The sequence below is a fragment of the Meriones unguiculatus genome (assembly GCF_030254825.1).
Source record: "Meriones unguiculatus strain TT.TT164.6M chromosome Y unlocalized genomic scaffold, Bangor_MerUng_6.1 ChrY_unordered_Scaffold_25, whole genome shotgun sequence".
NCBI classification, from domain to species: Eukaryota; Metazoa; Chordata; class Mammalia; order Rodentia; family Muridae; genus Meriones; species Meriones unguiculatus.
The window spans coordinates 20,198,073-20,210,584 of record NW_026843710.1 but is presented as its reverse complement, the minus strand read 5'-3'; positions in this window follow the sequence as shown (position 1 = coordinate 20,210,584).

Here is a 12,512-nt window from a genome sequence, read left to right as displayed (position 1 = left end):
CATCACAGTAGAATCAAGACATCAAAATTCATTATGACATCCCAATGCCATTATGATATTGCAATGCTTTTATGATTTCACAATAGTGTTATGTCATCGCAATGATATTAGAACGTCACAATGCAATTATGATATTATAATGCTATTATGATATCACAAAGCTAATATGACATGGCAATGGTATAACCTCTGAATACTATTATGACATTAAAATGCTGTTATGACAACACAATGGTGTTATGAATTCACAATGCTATTATGATACCACAATGCTTTTAGGACTTCAGAATGATATGACATCATAATGCTATAATGACATTGCAATGCTATTATGAAATAACTATTGTGTTATGTTATCATAATGGTGTGATGACATCAAAATTGCATTATGACATCAAAATCCATCATGACATTCCAATGATATAATGACATCACAATGCTATTAATACATGATGTGGTATGACATCACAATTTAATTTTGATATCACAATGGTAATATGACATCACAATGCTATAACAGCATAAATTTTTTATGATCTCACAAGGGAATTGTGAGATTACAATGCTATTATGATTTTAAAACGGTATGACTTTACAATGATATTAGGACATTTCAATGCTATTTTGACATCACAATGCTATTATGACATCACAATGTTGTTAGGACATCACAATGTTATTATGACATTACAATGCCATTGTCTCAGAAAAATGGTATTTTGATGTTACAATGCTATTAAAACATCACAGTGTTACTATGACATGATTGTGGTATGACTTAACAAAGGAATTTTGACATCAGATTGATATCAATGTCACAATGCTCTTATGAATACATCACAATGCTCTTATGACATTATTGTTTTATGATATCAATATTCTGTTATGACATCACAATGGTTTTAAGAGTTCACAATGCTATGATGACATCACAATGTTATTATGACATCACTGTGCTATTATGATATCACAATGGTATTGTGACATGATTGTTGTATGTAATTACGATGAAATTTTGACATCAAAATTCTATTACTTCACAATGCTAAGACTTCACAATGGTATTATGACATCAAAATAGTATTAATATATCACAATGCTATGATGACATCAAAAGGATGTGATGACATCCCAATTATATTATGACACACCAATGATATTTTAACATTACAGAGCTATCAAAGCATCACAATGACATTATGACATTACAATTCTATTATGCCATTACAATGCTGTTATGACTTCACAACCAGATGACTTCAGAATAGTATTTGAACATCATAATGCTATGATGATATCACAATGCGAAGAGGACATCACAATAGGTTTATGACTTCCATACACAATTATGACATCAAAATGCTATTATGAATTCACAATTTTATGACTACCCAATGGTATTATGATTTCACAACATTATCAAATCATAATGCTCTGATGACATCACAATGCTATAATGCTATCACAATGCTGTTATGACTTCAAAAAGCAATTATGACATTGCAATGCTACTATGACATCACAATGGAATTATGACTGCACAAAGTTATGATGACATAATAATGCTATTATGACATCACAATGGAATTACTTCGTAATGCTTTAATAACATCACAATGTATTATGACATCAAAATGACATCAGGACATCAAAATTCATCAGTACATCAAACTTCATGACATCTAATGGTATTATGATATCAAAATGCTATTATGTCATTATTGTGGTATGACATAACTATGTTATTTTGACATCACTATGATATTATGACATCACAATTCTATCGTGACATCACAATGCTATTAAGACATGATAAAGGGTTTGTGACCTGAATATGATATGTTGACATCACAATGATATTATGGCTTGACAAATGTATGACTTCACAACGATATTAGAACATTACAATAGTATGATGACATCCCCAAGAAATTATTTCATCAAAATATTATAAGGATATCACAATGCTATGACATCAAAATTGTGACAAGACCACCCAAAGGTATTATGACATCAAAATTTTATCATGACCTCATAATGCTCTTACAAGATGATTGTGTTATGACATCACAAGGGAATTATGACATTTCAATGCTATTGTGACTTGACAATGATGTGATTTTACAAATGAAATATGGACATACCAATGCTGTGATGACACTGCAATGCTTTTATGCTATCACAATGGTGTTAGATCTTTTCAATGCTATTATGACATTAAAATGCTATTATGACATCACTATGATGTTATGATTTTACAATTGTATTAGGATATCACCATACTATTATAACATCACAGCATGATTGTGGTATGATATCACAATAGAATCATGATATCAAAATGCTAGTAAGTCTTCACAACAGTATGATATCACAATGGAATTTTGACATCCCAATGATATTATGATATCACAATGCTAGTACAACATCACAGTGGTATTATAACATCATAAAGGTATTATGACATCACAATGCTATTATAATATCACCATGCTATTATAACACCACAATGTAATGATGTCATAGTGTATAATATCACAATAGAATTATGACATCAAAATGGTATAATGACATCACAGTTGATTTTATTATTAAGATGATTTTATGACATCACAATGGTATTATGTGTTCACAATGGTAGTCTGACATCACAATATTATAATAAAATCACAATGGAATTATGACATCAAAAAGTATTATAATATCATTATGCTATTATGACATCACAGTGCAATGACATCATATGGTATAATATTGCAATGGAATTTTTATACCATAAACCTATAATGCCATACCAATGCTATTATGATATCCCAATGGTATTATGGCAGCACAAAGTTATTCTGACTTCATAATAGTATTATGATGTCATAATGTTATTCTGATTCATAATGGTAATATGATGTCACAATGCTATTATGACATCACAATACTATGTTGACAGCACAATCCTATCATTTAATTACAATGCTATTATGACATCACAGTGCTATTAGGACATCCCAAAGGTATTACGATATCACAATGAAAAGAAGACATTACAGTGGTATTATGACATGACAATGGTGTTGTGACATCAAAATGATATTATGACATCACAATGGAATTATGATATCACAATGGTATTATGCCTTCACGGTGGTATGATATCCAAATGGTATTGGATTACATCCCAATTGTAGTATGACATCACAGTTTTGTTATTACTTCACAATAGTGGGTATTAGGACATCACAATTCTATGATGATATCACAATGCTATTATGAAATCACAAATCTATAATGACATAGTAATGGAATGACCTCTCAATGCTATTATGAAATCACAATGCTATTATGACTACATGATGGCATTATGCTTCACAATGATATGACATCACAATACTACTATGACATCACATTGCTATTATGAACTCACAATAGTGTTATGTCATCACTGTGGTATGATGATTTCACAATGGCATTATGGTATCCAAATTCATCAGGACATCCCAATGCTGGTATGACAGCATAATGGAATTATGACATCACAATAGTATTACATCATCATATTAGTATCATGGCATCCCAATGGTTTTATTATTTCACACTGGTATTGTGACATCACAATGCTGTTATGACCTCACATTAGTATTATGATATCCCAATGGAATTATGATTTCTTCATGGTATTATAATATCACAATGTTATTATGATATCAATGCTATTATGAAACCAAAAATTTAAGGCTATGAATTAAAGAAAATTTTGACCAGAGCTGGAGAGTTGGCTTAGAGATTAAGAGCATTGGTTACTCTTACATATGTCTTTCTTTATTCCCAGCAGCCATACGATGGCTCATAACTGTCTATAAGGAGATCTGGTGCCCTCTTTCAGAATGCAGGCAGAACACTCTATAATATATACATACATACATATATATATCTATATATATACTTATATACATATCTATATAATAAACAAGTAAATAAATAGTTTGTACAATGTTCCTTTGAAAGAATACAGTTTTCCCTTGTTCAATTCAATTCAAATGCTGATTTCTGACCACCACTCCCTGGTTTCAATCCAGAAATTGTATTGTGATGTTTATTCTATGCATCACCTGTCTCAAGGTAGTGTAAACATGCCACCATTTGTTCTTTGTATTTTCAATAAAACAACCAGCTACAATGCTGAGATATGAAGAGGATAGGGAGGGACATCCTGGTCCATAGCGGGAGGAAGAGAAAGGAAGCAGAGGAGGAGAGATGGAGAATCAGGAGGAGATTTCTTGGAACCACATAGAGAGATGGCCCATACCTAAGATATGACTAAAACACATACAATGAGCAAAATCTGAATGGTAGGAATCTATGTGGTCTTGGAGGTATAGGAATAACTTTTGCCCAGGATTGGACTATAGGAATTAATTAAATAATTCCTGTTTCTGTGTCATGATTTGGGTTTACAGCTGGTTTAGGAATAACTGCTGCTTAACTATGAGATATTTCAATAGTAAATATTAATAACTATCAACAATTGGCCCCCAGCTAATCTAGCTATATAATAAAAGGCCACCAACTAATCTAAGTATCCACACCCTTTAAATCATTCTTTAACATAATTTAGTGGGGGGATTAAGCTCGTAGTAATACAACCCCAATAACCCAAACCTAAAACCTAAAAATTCCCAGGTCAATTACTCTCTCTTTAAGAGAGACTCTTAAACAGGCCCAGGAGTAAAAGACAGTCTATTGTGGACAGACCTGAGTCTTAACATAACAAAACTGGCTGCTGCTACAGTCTAACAGGAAGATACACAAGTATGGCTTCCTTATACTGTGGCTCAGCTCACCTCAACTCACCAGCCATGTATGGAAAGAAAGGAACTGCAGGCACATAGACCACTAAACAAAGCTTGGCCTAAAACTGCATCTAAAATAAAAAAAAAAAAAGTGCCATGGCAGAGGGTATTTTAATCCTCTTTGGCTTTGTTTTGGTTGCCATAGTCTTGGATCTGGTTGCAATATATTTAATGGTGGTGGCTCTTCTGGAGGACTTCTCAAAGAAAGTGCAAGAAGAACGTGGAAAAATCAACCAAGGAATAGAATACTAAGTTACAGACAACAGAAAGGGTACTCTTCCTAATAAAAATTATATTAATAACAGCTTAAATTTGATCAAAGCTCTGTGGCTGCAACACACTTGTCAGCTCTTTCTGGTAGGAGTCCACCAATTCATTAAACACCAATTAAATTCCAAAAACAGCCAACTGGGCTTTGCTTGTCACAGCATAACAACTGACACAAAGCTGAAATTTTTCTTGTCTCTTTGCTTAATTTTCATTTAAAGGATTTGTGTTACAATTATATTGATTTGAGAAAAAAAATATTTGAACCAGCTAATGAAGGCACATGCCTTTAATCCAAACACAAAGTAAAAAGAAATAGGCAGATATGTGAGTCCCTGATTAGCCTGATTTACATAATAAAAGCCAGGGTAAATATCCTGCTGTTTAGCCACTTAGAGAGATAGTCTAAGATTCAAAATGACAAAATTTTCTGTAAGGCTACTATGTAAGTTTGTTTTTCTTATTTATAGATGTTATGTCCTTACTGTTTTAAAGATTGAATTCACATCATTTTAAGTTTATATGAGGAGAGATGATGTCACAATGCTCTAAAAAGGCCAGCCAATCTCAGAAAGTGGGACTTCCACAGAAGAACTGGTGCTAAAGAGCATTTTGGCTTAAGAGATATGTTCTGTTGGTCAATGGAAGGACCTAAAAGTAGGCTGGGAGAGAAACAGGGAAACTGCACACCTGCCATATCATAAAAAAAAAAAAAAAAACTTTTATATGCTGACTAAATTAACATGTCACACTGCCCTGGAAGCAGACTTATTCTTTCAACATGAGATATTTTCAAGGGGAATAAATATTGGTAATGCCAGTGAAGATAGACACAGGATGCTTACAGTTGACAAAGTACACACCAGCCTAGTTAAGTACTAAAAACTCGAAAAATATACTTTATATATTTAAAAGGCAAAACTGTCCATCCCATGTCAAACAAGGCAGAAACAAAAGCCCAAATAAATGTCAAAACCCAAATCTATAACCCTAATTGTAAACCTAACCCTAACCCTATGCTATGCTCACATCAAAATGATATAATGGCTTCAAAAATGCTATTATGACATCACAAAGGAAATTTGACTTCCAAATGCTATTATGTTATCACAAAGGCACTTGACATCACAATTATAGTATGACATCATGAAGGAATTATGACATCACACGGCTATGATGGCATCACAATAGTGAAAATAACATCCTAATGATAATATGACATCACAATGTTATTATGACACCAAAATGCTTTTACAACATGATTGTCTTATGACATAACAATGGAATTTTGAGATCACAATTTCATTATGACCTCAAAATGCTATTATAATATCATAATGGTATTTTGACATCATAATGGTAGTATGAAATCACAATGGAATTATGACATCACAATGCTATTATGGCAGCAAAGTGGTTTGACATCCAATGGTAATATGATTTCACAAAGGTTTTATGACATCACAATAGTATAATGAGTTCAGAATGCTATTATATCATAATGCTTTTCCAACATAACTGCGGTATGACATCACAATGGAATTTTGACATAACAGTGGCATTATGACCTAAAAATACTATTAAATCATCACAATGCACTCATAATGTCACAACAATATTATATCACAGTAGTATTATGACAGCACAATTGTTTTATGATATCACATAGTATTAGACATCAAAATACTATGACATCCAAATGCTGTTGTAAGATCATAATGGTATCATGATATCAAATAATATTTTGATATAACATTTGTGTCATGAATTCCCAATGGCATTATGATATTCCATGCTATTATATCATTTTAAAAGCTATAAAACATTTTAAAAGTTATCGTTATTTTAAAAATAGTAACCCTTGGGCAGACTAACAAAGAACTTGAAACAGTTTCTCAACACTTTAGAAATAAAAAATCTTTGTATTTATTTAATTAAGTTCACAAAGTAAAATACCAAGCCATGCTGTTTAAGACAATTAAACAAAAACTGCAGTTATTACAATATATCATGTAAAAAATAACTATAAAATGTATTGTTCTTCATTTAAAAAGCTGGAGATTCTTCAATGCAAAATATTTGCTTATGCTCTTTTACACGAAAAGAAGGACTATAGTTCCATGTTAGCCCAGGGTTGTGCACAGATATATATATGCCTGGCTGCCAGTACCTAAATAAATGATTTAATGCTGTTTTCTTTCTGGCCTATAGATTTGGTAGGGCCAGAGTAGTGAATTTTTGCTGAGGGCTACAGTCTAGTGTTAGAACTCTGTATAATGCTAAATAAAACTTTACCTTTAATTTTTTGTTAAGTTTTAATAAAATATGATAGGATTAATAAGATTTGCTAGCCTTTTTATAAATTGTTTAATTACAAGTTTTGTTTAGATTTTACTTTAAAACTAGCAGATTTAAAGTTATGCTAAAGATTATAGTTGAGTACAAGATTTGAGTTTTACCTAGTCTCTTTGTTTAGATTGTTTTTTTATTTAACTTTTATTAATTACACTTTATTCATTTTGTATCCCCCCATAAGCTCCTCTCTCCTCCCCTCCCAGTCCCACCCTCCCCCCTTTTTTGCATGCATGCCCCTCCCCAAGTCCACTGATAGGGGAGGTCCTCTTCTCTTTCTTTCTGATCTTCATCTATCAGTTCTCATCAAAAGTGGCTGCATTGTCAGGGTTCTAGGTGATCTCCACGAATAGTCCTTGGTTGGAGTATGAGTCTCTGGGAAATTCCCTGTGTTCAAATTTTCTTGTTCTGTTGCTCTCCTTGTGGAGTTCCTGTCCTCTCCAGCTCTATTTCCCACTTCTTACATAAAATTCCATTCACTCTGTCTGTCAGTTGGTCATCAGGCTCAGTATCTGCTTTGACAGTCTGCACAGCAGAGGCTTTCAGAGGCCCTCTGTGGCAGGTTCCTAGGTTGTTTCCTGTTTTCTTTTTCTTCTGATGTCCATCCTCTTTGCCTTTCAGGATGGGGATAGAACATTTTAGTTAGGTTCTTCTCTTTTGCTAAGTTTGTTTAGATGTACAGATTCTTTTTTTTTTTTAGGTTAAATCTAAAATGGGTAACCATTAAAGTTTGCCTATACAAATCTACCTAAAATTTTGCTTCTACAACATACATTTAAAAATATGCCAAAATTGAGATTATTATGTCATGTTTTATAGGACGTTATATAGCTGATAAAGGTAGACAAAGAGTAAATCAAATATGCTGGCCCTCCGACTTGTCTGAGATCCAATAAATATGACATTTTAACATATGTAAGCTTATTATGACAAAGTCCAACCTGTTGAGGCACAAAAAAATAAAACAAATTAATTCAGTTTTTATAGGTATAATCTATAGATTTTTCCATTTAAAACAAAAGTTAGCCCAATTGTTGATACTTTAATGTTTTTTAATACTTTGATGATTCATTTTCTGCAGTTGCTGCTTATGCTAATAAAAAAAATCTTGTCAAGTGTCTAATATATCTGTGAAAATTACAGAGTTATCTGCAGTATTGGCTAAGTTTCAAAGTTTTTTTTTTTTTAATTACACTTTATTCACTTTGTATCCTCCCATAGCCTTTCTCTCCTCTGGATCCCAAACTCCCTTCCCTTTCTTCACACATGCCCCTCCCCAAGTCCACTTATAGGGGAGGTCCTCTTCTTCTTCCTTCTGAGCTTAGTCTATCAGATCACATCAGGAGTGGCTGCCTTGTCATCTTCTGTGGCCTTTTAAGGCTGCTACCCCCTCAGGGGAGGTGATCAAAGAGCAGGCCAATCAGATTATGTCAGAGGCAGTCCCTCTTCCCATTATTATGTAACCCAGTTGGACACTGAACTATCATGTGCTACATCTGTGCAGGGGTTCTAGGTTATCTCCACGAATAGTCTTTGGTTGGAGTATGAGTCTCTGGAAAGTTCCCTGTGTTCAAATTTTCTGGTTCTGTTGCTCTCCTTGTGGGGTTCCCATCTTCTCCAGCGCTAACTATTTCAGTCTTTGAACATGTTTACAGATACTGCAAATGTAGATCAATCTTTGCCTGGGTTAGAGACTGCCGGTCAAATTCAGACATCTTCTCCTGCTGGAATTTTCGTTTTACAAATTCAAAATTTGATACAAAAAAAATCCCTTTTTTTATAAGACATTTGAGAGATAATTCTAATTTGCCAGGACCCCTGTCTAAAGGATATGCATTGGCAGATAAAGTCACCAATTTTATTGTTCACAGTTAAGAAGAGCCCAGGATGCCCATAATATGCATCACCTTAATAGTCAAACCTTGAGACTTAAATATGGATTGACTAGGGAACAGACCCATAGCATAGTCAAGGCTTGTTGTACTTGTCCTCAATTTCAGCCTGTTCCTCATTTGCAAGTCAGTCCTAAAGGACTGGTTGAAAATTCGATTTGGTGAATGGATATTACTCCTATACTAGAATTTAAACAATTAAAATACATGTTTGTATAGATACCTATTCTGGATTTATTTTTGCCACTCCTCAAACAGGAAAAGCTGAAAAGTATGTAATTTCTCATTGTCTACAGGATTTTAATGGTCTAGCAGTTCCTAAGCAATTGTAAAATGACAATGGAACAGGATATACTAACAAATCTTTTAAAAGGTTTTGTTAACATATTCAAGCTTCTCATATAATTAAAATACCATACAATCCTTAAGGACAAGGCATGGTAGCACATGCTCACTAGAATAAGATTTATTTGCAAATATTAATCTGTAATCATATGGGGATGAGGATATGTCTGTGTTTTTTCACAGGAAAATGATGCAGCTTAGGAAGCTGTCCAATTAAATAAACATTAAAGATTCATTTCCTACCTGACATTTTCACAGAGGTAAACAGGAGTAAAGGTGTAGGATGTGGATAAAGGGGTGAGATAAATGCTTGTTGGGTTACACAAGAACAAGTCAAGTGTGTACAGAAACAGATAGTGGACACTGAGGAAAGTTTGTTGCTTATCTCCATGGAAACCTCAAGATTCTCTCATGTGCTGATTAGCTTAGATTTAGAATGATGTTATGCAACAGGTGAAATCAAGTAAGAGTTTAAGGACCCATTTATTAAAAGGGCAAAGGGGATAGCTTAATTGAGAGACAGGCTGGGCAACCCTACATTTCTCAATCTGGGCAGCTGAAAGCACACAACACAGAGATAATAGTTTCTGTTTCTAACACTCATAGTTCTGTTAAACTGTCACATATTTCTTTCATGTGGTCATTAATAAAGTCACTTATCCTTGACATGTGAGTCCCATATTATCACAGAATCCATTATTATTTGTTACATGCGCTGATACATCCTCAATCAGTGAATTACTTAATGAGAAAACACTACATGACAAGGCAACTCATTGAACAAAAAGCAGTTAATTGGGACCTTGCTTATATTTTTACAGAGACTATCCATGATGTCACAACAGCAAGCAGACAACATGTTGTATTTCTTCAGCAGAACTAAGACCTTTTCATACTGAACAACAATTGGAAGGCACTGAAAAGGAGTCTGAGAGAGACAGAGATAGAAAGAGGTAGAGAGATACATTCAGAAATAGAGAGACTGAAACATATAGAAACAAAGATATAAAGTGACAGAAATAGAGAGACAGATTCCATTCTCTCTGGTTACTTTCATTGCCAAATCAACCTCAATGCACAACCTCCTATAATATAAGTCCAATAGTGTGGGGAGCCGAGATGTGGAGAGCCGAGACTCAGACGCCACTAGGTGGCGCTGACATCCCGCCCTCAAAACTGTAAACCTCCAGTACACATGCGCAGATTGCGTAAGCACACTAAGGATTGCGTAAGCACGCTAAACACGTCAAGCCTGAGTCATCAGGCGGGGTAAAGAGTGAGCAGCCAATCAGGGTATTGACACATCACTTAGGTGCGACCCAGGCTTATATAAACAGCGCCACATCGGGGCTTGCTCTCCTTTCTCCTCTCCTCTCCTCCTCTCTCCTCTCCTCCCCTCTCCTCCTCCCCCTCTCCTCACCTGGGGCGGGCAGCCCGTGGGACACCACGGCATCTCTCAGCCAATGCCCACGGCCCTCTCCTCTCCTCTTTTCATCGCGTGACTGTAATAAAGGTTTTGTTGTGGGAGGATTCCTGTGTCCATGTGCATTTCTGCCGGTGAGACTATCACAGGGCTCCCAACACAATAGGAAGTATATTATCTAACAAGACCATATCTGTTACCACTTCCCAGATAGTTCCTCACTGGGGACCCAACATATAAAGAGAGGAGCTTCAAGGGGACATTACAATTCAAATCACCAGGAACTGGAAAAAGATCGAGGGACATCTACGCTAAAAGAACACATAGTTTGTCCTTTGTCATTTATAGTTTGTCATTCAATACTATTATTAAAATTCCAGCAACTTCCAAGTTCTAAAGAACAGGACTTACAATCTCCTTTGGGGAAAATGTGGAGTATCTCCATAACTGAGTATTATTCAGCTGTGAAATGACATGAAATTTTCAGGCAAATATGTGAAACCAGGAAAATTCATAATGGGTAAAGTAACCAAAAAGCAGAGGACAAATAAGGTATGCATTCACTTAAAAGGAGATCACATAATACTGGGAGATAAAGTTTCAATAGGGATCTAATTCTGACCAAACCCATTTTATTCTAGGGGTATTGGATGCAATGAATTGAGCTTTTGGGCATCCTATTGAAATTTTCAATCAGTTCAGGCTGTTTTTACTAAAATATGCTGCTATCTGCCCTCAACTCATAGATCAGTGTCATGTTCTTTGATCCACAGCGATGCATCTTTCTTTCTGCATCAAATGGTATTGCGAACAGAGACCCATAGTCTGATATTATGCAAAAACAGATCATAAAACACACAGGTATAAATGGGATTTCCCTATTAAATTCTCCTCCATCCCCTCAGAGTTCTGTAAACCCTGCAGGAGAGGAGGCAGAAAAACTGTCATAAGTAGAGGAAATTAGGTACACAAAGAAAACAATGCCCTGAGAATCAGGCCACAGAAGAAGATGGTCCAGCTATCCTTGATGAGACCTGATGTGCTAGGTTCAGATAGAAAGGGAAAGAGCGAGGGCAGGGCAAGATGGCCGCAGCAGGAGGACTCTCATTCTGAGCAGCAGCACAGTAGGATCAGCACAGTGACCAGCAATCAGAACTTGCATCCATAAAACACCTGTGTTTCCCAGGTGAGAGGATACACCAAGGTGGGGAATTCAATTGGCTTTTAACTCACCCAGCTAAGCCCCAGAAGAGATCCCCATTTCACCAGATGAGCCACACACCAGTGTGATCTGGTCATGGTTCCAGACAGAAATGTGGGCCCACAACATCACAGACTGGATTTTCCAGTGGAGAGATAACCCCAGAGTGCAGGAAATAATTGGGACCA